Below are 13686 nucleotides of genomic sequence, written 5' to 3' on the forward strand. Positions count from 1 at the left end.
CAATCATAGGACCACCTATGAGCAAGCGCTTTGGCGACAGTGGGAAGGAAAAACTCCCTTTTAACAGGAAGAAACCTCTGGCAGAACCAGGCTCAGGGAGCGGCGGGCATCTGCTGTGACTAGTTGGGGTGAGAAAAGGAAGACAGGACAAAGACATGCTGTGGATTAATAACAAGTATGATTCAGTGCAGAGAGGTCTATTAACACACAGTGAGTGAGAAAGGTGACTGGAAAGGAAAAAACTCAGTGCTTCATGGGAATCCCCTGGCAGCCTACATCTACTGCAGCACAACTAAGGGAGGATCCAGGGTCATCTGATCCAGCCCTAACTATATGCTTTAGCAAAAAGGAAAGTTTGAAGCCTAATCTTAAAAGTAGAGATTAATAAACGGCTTGCTTTCTGTTAATATTCAAATTTTCTTTCACGTTCCTTTGTGTCTGCATTTTGGTTCCACTCCTCAAATTCATACATATGTCTAACCGTTTTTCCCCACTCGGCGACACACCCGTCGGGGGTCAAACTCTGGTAATTCTGTTCTCAGACATGTGAAGCTAGAGACACCGGCAACCATAGTCAATTGTCTTCCAGGGGCCAGAGCAGGCGACATTGAAGGAAATTTAAAACTGCTGGCTAAGGGTAAACGTAAATTCAGTAAAATCATAATTCACGTCGGCAGTAATGACACCCGGTTACGCCAATCGGAGGTCACTAAAATCAATATTGAATCGGTGTGTAACTTTGCCAAAACAATGTCGGACTCTGTAGTTTTCTCTGGTCCCCTCCCCAATCAGACCAGGAGTGACATGTTTAGCCGCATGTTCTCCTTAAATTGCTGGCTGTCTGAGTGGTGTCCCAGAAACGATGTGGGCTTCATAGATAATTGGCAAACCTTCTGAAGGAAACCTGGTCTTGTAAGGAGAGACGGCATCCATCCCACTTTGGATGGAGCAGCTCTCATTTCTAGAAATATGGACAAATTAATTAAACCCCCCATAATATGACTATCCAGAGTTGGGACCAGGAAGCAGAGTTGCAGTCTTACACGCCTCTCTGCAGCTTCTCTTCTCCTGTTACCCCCCCCCCCAAAAAAAACATCTCCTTTGAGACTGTGTCAGCTCCCAAACAGACGAAAAACAAAATAAAAACCAGCAACAAACAACTTATACATAAACAATTACAAAGAAAGAACAATCGATTTTCCTTACAGAAACCTGGTTGTAGCAGGATGATTATGTTAGTTTAAATGAATCAACACCCCCGAGTCATTCTAACTACCAGAAACCTCGAAGCACAGGCCGAGGGGGCGGTGTGGCAGCAATTTTTCACACCAGCCTATTAATTAATGAAAGACCAAGACAGACTTTTAATTCATTTGAAAGCCTGATGCTTAACATTGTCCACCCCAGCTGAAAAATTTTAGAAACCAGTCTTATTTGTTATCATCTATTGTCCACCTGGGCCTTACACAGAGTTTCTCTCTGATTTCTCAGACTTTTTATCTGATTTAGTGCTCAGCTCAAATAAAATAATTATTGTGGGTGATTTTAACATCCATGTAGATGCTAAGAATGACAGCCTCAACATGGCATTTAATCTGTTATTAGACTCAATTGGCTTCTCTCAAAATGTAAAAGAACCCACCCACCACTTTAATCACACTCTAGATCTTGTTTTTAACATATGGCATAGAAACTGAACATTTAACAGTGTTTCCTGAAAACCCTCTCCTGTCTGATCATTTCCTGATAACATTTACATTTACAATAATTGATTACACAGCAGTGGAGAGTAGACTTTATCACAGATGTCTTTCTGAAAGCGCTGTAACTATGTTTAAGAATGTAATCCACCCACTGTTATCATCTTCAATGACCTGTACCAACACAGAGCAGAGCAGCTATCTGAACGCTACCCCAACAGAGGTCAATTATCTTGTTAATAATAATTTTACCTCCTCACTACATATGACTCTGGATACTGTAGCTCCTGTGAAAACTAAGGTTTCAGATCAGAAGTACCTGACTCTGTGGTATAATTCTCAAACACGTAGCCTAAAGCAGATGACTCGTAAGCTGGAGAGGAAATGGCGTGTCACAAATTTAGAGGATCATCATAATTGGAGAAATATTTTGCTGATTTATAAGAAAGCCCCCCCAAAGCCAGAACATCTTACTATTCATCACTGATTGAAGAAAATAAGAACAACCCCAGGTTTCTCTTCAGCACTGTAGCCAGGCTGACAAACAATCAGAGCACTTTTGAGCCAACCATCGTTAACTAGTAATGACTTCATGAACTTCTTCACAAATAAAATTCTTATCATTAGAGAAAAAATTACCAATAATCATCCCACAGATGTAATATTATCTACAGCTACTTTTAGTACCGTTGATGTTAAGTTAGACTCTTTTTCTCCAATTGATCTTTCTGAGTTAACTTCTATAATTATTTCCTCCAAACCTCCGTGTCTTTTAGACCCCATTCCTACAAAACTGCTCAAAGAAGTCCTGCCATTAATTAATGCTTCAATCTTAAATATGATCAACCTATCTCTAATAATCGGCTATGTACCACAGGCCTTCAAGCTGGCTGTAGTTAAACCTTTACTCAAAAAGCCATCTCTAGACCCAGCAGTCTTAGCTAATTATAGGCCAATCTCCAACCTTCCTTTCATATCAAAAATCCTTGAAAGAGTAGTTGTCAAACAGCTAACAGATCATCTGCAGAGGAATGGTTTATTTGAAGAGTTTCAGTCAGGTTTCAGAGCTTATCACAGCACAGAAACAGCTTTAGTGAAGGTTACAAATGATCTTCTTATGGCCTCTGACAGTGGACTCATCTCTGTGCTTGTCCTGCTAGGCCTTAGTGCAGCGTTCGATACTGTTGACCATAATATCCTATTAGAGCGATTAGAGCATGCTGTAGGTATTACAGGTACTGCACTCCAGTGGTTTGTATCATATCTATCTAATAGACTACAATTTGTTCATGTAAATGGAGAGTCCTCTTCACCCACTAAGGTCAATTATGGAGTTCCACAGGGTTCAGTGCTAGGACCAATTCTGTTTACATTATACATGCTTCCCCTAGGCAGTATCATTAGAAGACATAGCATACATTTACACTGCTATGCAGATGACACGCAGCTCTGTCCATGAAGCCAGATAACACACACCAATTAGTTAAAGTGCAGGAATGTCTTAAAGACATAAAGACCTGGATGGCCGCTAACTTTCTGCTTCTTAATTCAGATCAAACTGAGGTTATTGTACTCGGCCCTGAAAATCTTAGAAATATGGTATCTAAGCAGATTCTTACCCTGGATGGCATTACCTTGGCCTCCAGTTATACTGTGAGGAACCTTGGAGTCATTTTTGACCAAGACATGTCCTTCAATGCACATATTAAACAAATATGTAAGCCTGCTTTCTTTCATTTGTGCAACATCTCTAAAGTTAGAAATATCCTGTCTCTTAGTGACGCTGAAAAACTAGTTCATGCATTTATTACTTCCAGGCTGGACTACTGTAATTCATTATTATCAGAATGTCCTAAAAACTCCCTGAAAAGCCTTCAGCTAATCCAAAATGCTGCAGCAAGAGTACTGACAGGGACTAGAAAGAGAGAGCAGATTTCTCCTGTTTTGGCTTCCCTTCATTGGCTTCCTGTTAAATCCAGAATTAAATTCAAAATTCTACTCCTCACATACAAGGTCTTAAATAACCAGGCCCCATCTTATCTTAATGACCTTGTAGTACCATATCACCCTATTAGAGCACTTCGCTCTCACTCTGCAGGCCTACTTGTTGTTCCTAGAGTATTTAAAAGTAGAATGGGAGGCAGAGCCTTCAGTTTTCAGGCCCCTTTTCTGTGGAACCAGCTTCCAGTTTGGATTTGGGAGACAGACACTATCTCTACTTTCAAGATTAGGCTTAAAACGTTCCTTTTAGCTGAAGCATATAGTTAGGGCTGGACCAGGTGACCATGAATCCTCCCTTAGTTATGCTGCAATAGACGTAGGCAGCCGGGGATTCCCATGATGCATTGAGTTTTTCCTTTCCAGTCACCTTTATAACTCAGTATGTGTTAATAGACCTCTCTGCATTGAATCATATCTGTTATTAACCTCTGTCTCTCTTCCACAGCATGTCTTTCATCCTGTTTTCCTTCTCTCACCCCAACCAGTCGCAACAGATGGCCGCCCCTCCCTGAGCCTGGTTCTGCCAGAGGTTTCTTCCTGTTAAAAGGGAGTTTTTCCTTCCCACTGTTGCCAAAGCGCTTGCTCATAGGGGGTCATACAGTATGATTGTTGGGTTTTTCTCTGTACCTATGAAGCGCCTTGAGGTGACTTTTTTTGTGATTTGGTGCTATATAAATAAAATTGAATTGAAATTGAATTGTACTTCTGTATACTGTGACATTTACAGTTGCTTAGTTAATTAAGTGACTTAATTACTCACTTTTATTTACTAATTGAATTACTAAATGAAGCTGGAATTGTGCATTCTGCAGTTTTTAATAGTGTGTTATTAGTTTTTAAAGAAACAATATGCATTTTATACCATATTGTAAAAAGTATAAGGTAAGTTGAATTTAAAATATAATTAATAAAGTGTTGACTTTTTTCATCAATTCTTGTAGATACACAGAGTCGAGACTGAGCCTGATGATCATACTGAATCAGATGACAGCGGCAGGAATCTCCAAGTTCAACTGCGGATTGCAGATGCAATTATATTAATTCAGATTAATATAAACTCTTCAAGGGTCAAAATCTGCACACACATCATTCTGCATAGTGAAGGTCAGACAATTTGTGCATTGATCTTGAGAAGTAAGACTCATTAATTAATAGTAATATAATTAGACAAATGTTGAAACTTTATATTTCGATACATTTTGTCAACAACAAAAGAAACCAAGCTGTGCAGGCACTGATAACTGAACCTAAAGACCTTCATTTTTGTCAAGATTTGCCTGATTTAACTGTTGTTACCCTTGTTTAGAGTTCACCTTAATATGTATAAAAATGTGAAAAGATTTTGATGTGTGTTAGAATGATTGTTTAATTGGCAAGGTTTGAACGAACAATTTTCAGAAGCCTCAAAATTCATCTGTTACTATTCCACGAATGTTTCAAATAAATTTCACCTCCATTTCAACATTGAATACGACTGTGGACATAAGAGCTAAAAGGTGCTGTCCACGCATGTGTCCGCTAAGCCCCAGAAGGGTATAACCTGGGTCAAATGTGTTATTGTGTCTGACACACCTACAATATGAGGACTCGCAGAGTGACGTCACTGAAAGTGTGTTTAAAGTGTGTTAAGTTCCAAAACTGGCCAGTAGGCGGTGAAACTGAAAGTGAGCAAAAACGCTAAACACACTTAAACACACTTTTTCATAAAATTGTGATGTTTCAGGACTTCCGAGATTTTTGGTTTGGGAGCATGTTGGGAGCCTCTAGAACACTTTAGAAGGCTCAGAAAAATGAGGACCTCAAAAATGTCCTCATTTTTCTGAGCGTCCTCATTTTGTGAGTGTGTTATCATAAAATTGTCCTAAGATGTCATGAAAACAAGTACACACACACACACACACACACACACACACACACACACACAGTCTGTGTAGCGTACTGAACCTCTTTATATTGTTCTAATATTACAGTTTTATGTGAAATGACTGTTCACACCATATGACCGTGGAATGGGGAATCGCAGCTTGACACATCCAATCAATAACCGCCTTCACTTACTGCACAGACAGATTGTTGATGTTACAGTAAGTGAATTCAGATAGTATCAAAAACATATCTGACTATGTTGAATTTCATTTCAACCACAACACATCAAATGAGTCTGTCTGAATTTAGAGGTCAGTCTAAAGGAAGAGACTTCACCATAATCTAATTACATGGACAATATATTTACCATCTGAGGCAAAACCAACTATTTAGCCACTATACAACCCTAAACCAACAGCAGCATGATTAGCATCACGAGTCATGTTTTAGGAGGGTGTGTGAGTGTGCAGGAAGGGCTGTATTCTTAATAAAACAAAAAACCTCTTATTAATGATAAAAAGCCATAACGACTGATTAATCTTCTATATTTCCCATTAAAACAGTCAGAGATTTCTAAGAAGCCTCAGTGTCTCCTGATCCTGTTCAAGGCCTCACACTGCACACAGAGCTGTGGATGAGGATTAATAACAAGGGAGTACTTCTTTAAAACTCCTTAAACATGCACAACACACACACACACACAAGATAGTCAGATCATCACCAGTCATGTGACAGGATAGCAAACAGAAACTCGGGCGGTCATGTTTGACTACGGATCGGCAGCAAAGTAAATACACGATCAAAGTTTCATGCCTGTGTGAAAGTGTAGTGACATTAAAGCCTGATCTGACCAAAAACGTCCTAACAGCAGCTTCAGCTTCCTGTCAGATAAATAAAAAGTGAGACAAAAAGAGGAAGGGCTGTGATTTGTTTCCCAGGTGGAGAAACCAGAGGCCTGCTGAGCACTAAAGGAATATTTTTATTTTGTTTTCCAGGAACGGGATTGCATCCAGATTCAGAGTGACTCACTGAGGTTAGAGCATGTTTTCTCACACTGATCTACAGAGAAGGACTGACCACAGGACTTCAGCTGAAAGCATTCCTCAATTAAACACTGTATTCATTGCAGGAGAGCTGCAGATGCCACTTAGTACTGCGATGTTCAGATATTCAGGATATATTAAAGGCAGATTTTTTTGTTTTTAAAAAGTGACTACCAGGTAAAATAAGTCACTGTGGCAGGGCGTGGTTTGTGGCTCAGTTGCAGGGGAGGGGTGGATCAGTGGGTTCAGGGTGTGGTGTCAGGACAGGCTGATCAAAACAGGTGCTCTTCAACACCTGGTCATGCCTTCCCTATTTCCATAGGGTCACAGCTGTGTGCTTCGGGTCCTTTTTGTGTCACAGTGGTGCCGAAACCCAGGAGCTCATCGAGCCGGGGCATGGGATAAGCATCAAACTGTGACAGTCACCTTATTTATAAGGACACTCAGAAACAACTGTGCTGTACAGCTAAAAGAATACAATAAGAAAATCAATAAAACTGAAAACAACAAATAAAGTCATTAGAACTGAGTCGCATTAAAAGACTCAGACGCTAAACAACACGTACAGGCAGGACAATCAGCCTTCAAAACAATGCCACAGTTATGAAAACTGACATGCGCATGTCATGCATGTATGAAAATTACTGGACTGACATGAATCTACCTCTGCTCAGACTGAGCTCCCATGCAGACTCTTCACTGGAATCATCAGGCCCATTTGTAATGATATCACTGTCAAATAAGGCCAATAAACACGGAGATGATGCTGAACAGAGCAGAATAATGAGCGCGTGTGTTTCCCCCAACAAATTAGATTCCTGCTTGGTGGTCTGGTTCAATAAACACAGCCACAGAACGGATTTCCCGAATGATGCAGAAAACACTGAACAAGTGCACGGCCTCCGTTTTAGTTTACTTCCCGTTTTATTTGAAACTTGGCTCCTCCTTTGTGCTTTTCCCACTCGATGGAGTATTAGGGCCAGATTAAGAAAAAAATATATTATCGACCATTTTGACACTAAAGTCGAAATCTCGGGATTAAAGTCGTAATTCTACTTTGAGAAAAAAACAACAGAAATCTTCACATTTAGATTTTTTCCCCTAAGAATACATGTTCAACGTTATTTTTGACTTTATTCTACAAAAGCAATCTAATTTTTTTTTCTAAATGTAGTCTAAACTCTGTTGTGCCTTAGCGCCTCTGTCAGGGCCGGCGTTTTATCTTACTCTCCCTCGTTTTTGTTTGTTACAAACTATTATTTCACCGGAGTTCATTCCCGTGTCTCAGGAGCTTTTGTTAAACGTCCCCGTTTCCTCCCGTCATCAGCACACAGAGTCCTCCTGCCAACATTTACTAACTACAAACTAAACGTGACACACTTATGGATGTAAAATGACTTTGATAAAACTCAAAACACTTTAAATATTTCAAGATTTAAACTGAAGACCTTTATATTCATGTGGACAAACATGAACATACAGTTAAGCCAAGTTCGCATGACGCGTGACAAAAAACAAAAAACAGTAAAACGACCAGTAAGACAAAAAGAATAAAGTTTGAGAAATATAAAAATACTGAACTTACATCATGCAAATAATAACTTTACATTTTTAGATCCTCTAACATGAACTTATTTATTGCTTTTTAAATGCAGCTGAAATGAACCTTTATTACTTGGGTTTTATCTGCAGAGCTTTTAAATTTCAGAAGCGCTTCTACAGAAAACGGCTCGTAAGACATCTGAAGGTTGAGCGAACGTAAGAATAAACATCAAATGTACGACAGAGTGAAAGAGAACAGCCAGTAAACATTTCTGAAGGGAAGCACGCAGACCCTGAGTGGATCTGAGCGAGCGTCTGTTTAGAAGAAACCACTGTGACCTTCTTCAGCAGCGTTACTGAGCAATGACTCACTGCCTGATGGGAGGAGGGGGACGCTGCGATTTTCTGTGTCTCGTATTTACAGCCATTTTTAATAAGTCGTGGCAAATTAGTGGCACCAATAACAGATTGATCACCAATAAGATGGCGTCTCCACTGATTTGCATGAACAGTTGATTTGCAGTTATTTGACTTGAAGATGAAAGTAAAAAATGTTTCAATACTACTTTTGTTTCTGGGGGTCTGTCATTGTTCCTCAAAATGAATGTAGTTATATATAAGTTCCTGTTTTGAGGTGGTTTTCCTACGTGACTTCATCAAGTTTATTCAGATTTTATGAATGTAAATGTGTTAAAGAGACAGCACGTTGTTTCTAAGGACATTAAAATGTAAGGTGTGATGATATAAAGCAGAGGTGATGTACGTTTATATCCTGTTACGGTGGCAGACATTCACACTGAAGTGCAGAGTACACACCAGTACAGCTGTGCAATTAAATGTGAATTTGATTTACAACCTTGGCTTTCATTGAATATTTATATTAAACAGGATAATAAAGATAAATAATTATCGTGCTGCAGTTGGTATTGTAGTAATGCTCTCATTTCATCACATCCTCTTCCTGGTCCCTCCATAAAAATCTCAACCCAGCAGAATTTGAATTAATGGAAATCCTCTTAATTAAAAGAACAATTTTTCATGTGTAAGATAAATAACTAATCCCAGTGCTGATTGAAATAACCTATTATGATTTCTGCCATAAAGGAGCAACAAAAGTTTAGAGTCTCGGTTTCAGACCGTTTTCCCCCCCTACAGAAGCCCCACCCACCAGCTGTTCACACTTACCCTTTGTAAGTGGCATCCAATCAGAAGAAAGCTGGCTTATAAATCCTCTAAAATAACGTTGATGTCAAAAGAGGACATCAGTTTCCAACAATGGCGGCAGCTAGTTAGTGTTAATATTACTCTTATTATTCTTAAACGTTTAACATATTTTCAGGTGAGAATGTAGCTGTGTAAACCTCAAATATCTGCTCAGTTTATCAGGACACCACATATTTTCAAAAGCGCTCCGACGTTTTCGGAGACGTCTGTTACCCACTAGCTCGATAGCTAGCCGGGGGCTAGGCTAACTAGAGCCGTGAGAACACCGGACTCCCGGCAAATCGTTTTCAAACCCACCGCCATCTTTCACTACTCAGGTTAAACGTATATAAGTCACTTAGATAACTTCAAAATGTTATTGTTTGGCTTTTTTTTTAGTATTTTATTTGTTCCTGAGTAAATCGGTTTGGCTGAGATTAAAGTTATAGTTTTTACACAGCTGAATAAACGTCAAGCAGACAGCTGATTATCAGAAGTGTGAGATGCTGGAGAATATACTCCGGTGTCCTGTTATATTTTAGATAGCAAGGAGTTTATTAAACTTCACCGAAACAATCTGCAAATTTAATAAACTATCATCTTGTCTTTATTTTTAGTTAGCACATACCTTAAACACTTAAAGCTGTAAGCTAATGATAGTCATATAAGAGCAGATGCTGCTGGTGCAATAAGCTGTACGTTTTACATCCAATGGATGATGATCTGATTAGTCGGCTAATCGCAAAAATAATCGGTGACTAGTGACTATCAAAATAATCGTTTGTGGCAGCCCTAGATCACGCCAATAAAACCAGTATAGCAAGACTTTATGAATCAGCAGATGGAGCTCATAACGCTTGAGGGGTCGTCCACTTTGGGCCAGTCGGTGCAACTTCGGGCTGAGTTTTATTAGATCACTGTGGCTCTGTGCACAGATTAATCTTTGTGCAGGCCCCCCAATCCCACACAGACATTCAAGCCCAGAGGTGCCACTATTGCTCACCTGGTTGAGCTGACACCATATACCAAAAGCTGGAGTTCGGTCCAGAGTACTTCCCAAGTGTCACTCCCCCTCAAGATAAATTGCTAAAAATAAATCTTAAAAAAAAAAAACAAACAAAAAAAAAAAACAACTTGCCCTGTTTGGATTTATTTTTATCTGAATGGATTTATTTTCTATTGTTTTACATCTCTTTCATCTTTGTGCCTTTATTGTTTTATTCAGACTGCTATAAGGGCGTCTATTTAAAAGAGGGCTTGGGCTTTATCACCTACCCTGTTTACAAAAAGGTGGTAATAAACAGGTGAAAGAGTCAAACTATTTGTTTCACACAGAGGATGAAGTGAAGGGCTGCAAAAAAACTGAGTGCAACACATACAAGCATTCATTTGAACTACGAATAGTGCAAAGCTACTGTAAAAGAGCCCAAGAATAAAAATGTGGGCCGTACCTCATAACAAAACCCAATATTTATCAGATAACTGCAGGAGGCAAGGAAAGCTTTACAAATGCTCCCTAAGTCACCAATTACACCCTCTCAAACACACTCACACAGTCGACAGGAGCCTTTGAGTCACTCAGGTGAGGTCTAACAGACACTGATCGGACACCTGTCAGTCAAAACAGCCACGCTCCTAACTATATATATATTGAAATTCAAACAGGTGAGTTATTAACAAATCAACCCTCATTTTCAGGACTTTTATAGTGGAGAGCCAAAAATTAAAAAGTTGGTTTAGAGGTTTGGGGTTTTTCCTTTAATTTGTCACCCAATGGAATCTGCTAACCAATGCAATTTATTAAACTCAGACTTAAGAAGTCAATTTGTTGACAGGTTTATGCAAGAGGTGAAGGAAAGACAACATATTTCATTAGGTGTAGCGTCTGCAGCCGTTTCAGGACAAACACCTTAAAGACTCGAACACATCTGTTTACATCAGTCTGCTAATAACAGCTGCAGGTTGCTCGTCTTCCTCCTTCCAGCAGCTGTAAAGCTACTGTGCTGTGACGTGACTGGATTAACCCCTGGTATCTACAGACAGAGAGCTTTAACCATGGAGCAATAAGACCAATACCAGCCAGACATGGGTGTGGTTTTATGCGGGCACGAACACACAACGGATGTGTGACACAAACAGCCCAAAGCAGATGTTGAAACATCGCATGATGTGTGATATCATGTGACATCACAAAAATGCGTGTGGGGTGAAGAATTTTCACAATAATCTGCACCACAGTCCACCTGCCTCACTCTGCCTTAGATGAGATGACATTAATGAAGACTTTCGATGTTTACAGCTTTGTAAAGACACCCGGAGAGAGATTAAAATCAAACCGGAAACTCAAACGTTAACCATCAAAATGACTTACAATATCCCTAAACGTTTCTTTCGTTATTCTTGAAACTACACAACGCAAACACTTCTATTCTATTTTATCTTTTGTTTATAGTCGAGTCTTATACCACGAGCTACACTACTAAACCCATTCAAAATCTTGCAACAATTTTTAATCGTTGCCTTTATTTTGAAGGGCGCGCCGGATGTGTATGTGAAAGCTAGCTAGCTTAAAAGATGAAGTTTTGCTCGAAGTTTTTTTTATTATTCCTAAATCTTGTGATCTTAGTGAAGGCGAGGAAATCGAAAGCGTGAACAAATACAGAGAGCCCTTTGCTGTAGGGCAGCTCTGTAGCACAATATTCATCTTTTTCCAGCGTTTTCTTATTTTAACGCAGACTCCAACAGTTCTGCGTCCCGTTTGCTAAGGAAAAAAGCGGCAAATTTAATAAAATATATTTGCATGAAAAAACAACAACCCAAAAACTATTTAATAAGAGTTCCAGAGTGATTTACGACTGCAGACGTAACTGCATTTCAGCACCGAGTTAGCTGTAACTAATTATATTCACCTGGAAATGGTTGTGTTTTGGTTCGGGCTCCCTGGCTGCTTCACTCCGCGTCTCTCGCTCTTTTCACGGGTGGTTTTGGCGTGTTCTCCCTGCTGTCAGCTCGGTGATGTGAGGACGTTTCTTTTGGTTACTTTGCGACCCTAAAAATAAAAACCACACAGAAACAGGCAGGAGGAGCTTCTGCGCTGCTGCTGTCACACCGACCAGCCCGCCTTCACCGAGGGAGGAGATGCGTTCACGTATCGCTCAGACAAACCACTCCTCTCTCCTTTAATCATTTTTGGATTAAAGCGCTAAATCGAAGTAGAGATTGAGGAGGGGTGGCACATTTATGAGATAAAAACTTACAAATTAAACTTTACAAGCAAAGTTACAAGAAAAAAAAAAGACTGTTTTTAAAAAGCTAGCAATTTTACAAAAAATACAGAGGAAAAAAAAGAATTTGTCAACTTTACTTTGGAAAAAATGTTTATTTTTAAGAAAAAAGTACAAATATATAAAAAAAAAACTGTCAAATTTACACAAAAATTATAAGGAATACCCCCCCTAATTCTAATAAACTAACCAAACAAATAAAAAAAACCTGTTAACTTTACACAAAAAATCTTAACGCTGTAAACAAAACACAGAAATAACCATTAAAAACTGTGAAATTAAATCAAATTAAAACAAATTCAGTAACAGCAGGTGATAAATTAATTAAGATCAGATGATTTTCATCACGGAATTATTTACAATTAAAATTTTAAACAAGAAAAACGTCTTACTGTGTTTTAAGTTGTAAGTTATTCATAGACGCGTTCCTTCTGAGCTTTTTGTTAAACAACGCTGACCTCTGGTGTCTGTTCCAGTAATTGACATGAGAGAACCATAAACACATGCATCATACTTACTACTTCTACTGCTACTACTACTATTGCTGATAATAAACATGAACATTTTAGCAATATTAATTGAAGTTTTATTTAATCAATAAATCCCGTGTCATTAAAATGCCTTCATGAAAAGAATAGAGACCACAAAGACAAACCCCTACAAGGTTAAGCAAATTATTTCAGAAAAAGGTAGCACAACAGAAACAGATAAAATAAAATAAAGCAAGAACTAGCAAGTAATATGACCTACAAAGACCATGCATAACTTTCTTCCTCATAAAAACCATTAGTGAGTCCTTTACCACATTCTTTTTATCTTTTAATTCAAGAGAAGTTTCCATAGACTTGGTGTAGGTGTGTGTGACAGATCACCTGAGCTGTGTAGTCAGGCATCACCTGGTGTTCTCTCCAAGGCTGCTGGTTCTCCGTTCTTTTTGCCACAAACTCCTCCAACTGGTGGATTCGCTGCTCCACCTTCATTTTTAAACCTCTCTTTTGTGTTTCAGATGTATCGCTACATTCTTCCACAACACCTGTGAGTACTGTC

General features: G+C 39.1%; 1 protein-coding gene across 1 annotated transcript in view; it reads right to left on the reverse strand.

Moving 5' to 3' along the window:
- capn5a (calpain 5a) overlaps window positions 1–12806 on the reverse strand; it is a 55808-nt gene extending 43002 nt beyond the window's left edge. The window contains exon 1 of the mRNA XM_085244240.1: window positions 12265–12806. The gene's annotated coding sequence lies outside the window, so the exon portion shown is untranslated. The remainder of the gene's footprint in view (window positions 1–12264) is intronic.
- Between the last annotated feature and the right edge of the window lie 880 nt (window positions 12807–13686).

This window comes from Mchenga conophoros, linkage group LG14 (assembly GCF_057382185.1).
Source record: "Mchenga conophoros isolate Kocher_MC1m ecotype Shallow Benthic linkage group LG14, M_conophoros_male_GT1.1, whole genome shotgun sequence".
Taxonomy (NCBI): Eukaryota; Metazoa; Chordata; class Actinopteri; order Cichliformes; family Cichlidae; genus Mchenga; species Mchenga conophoros.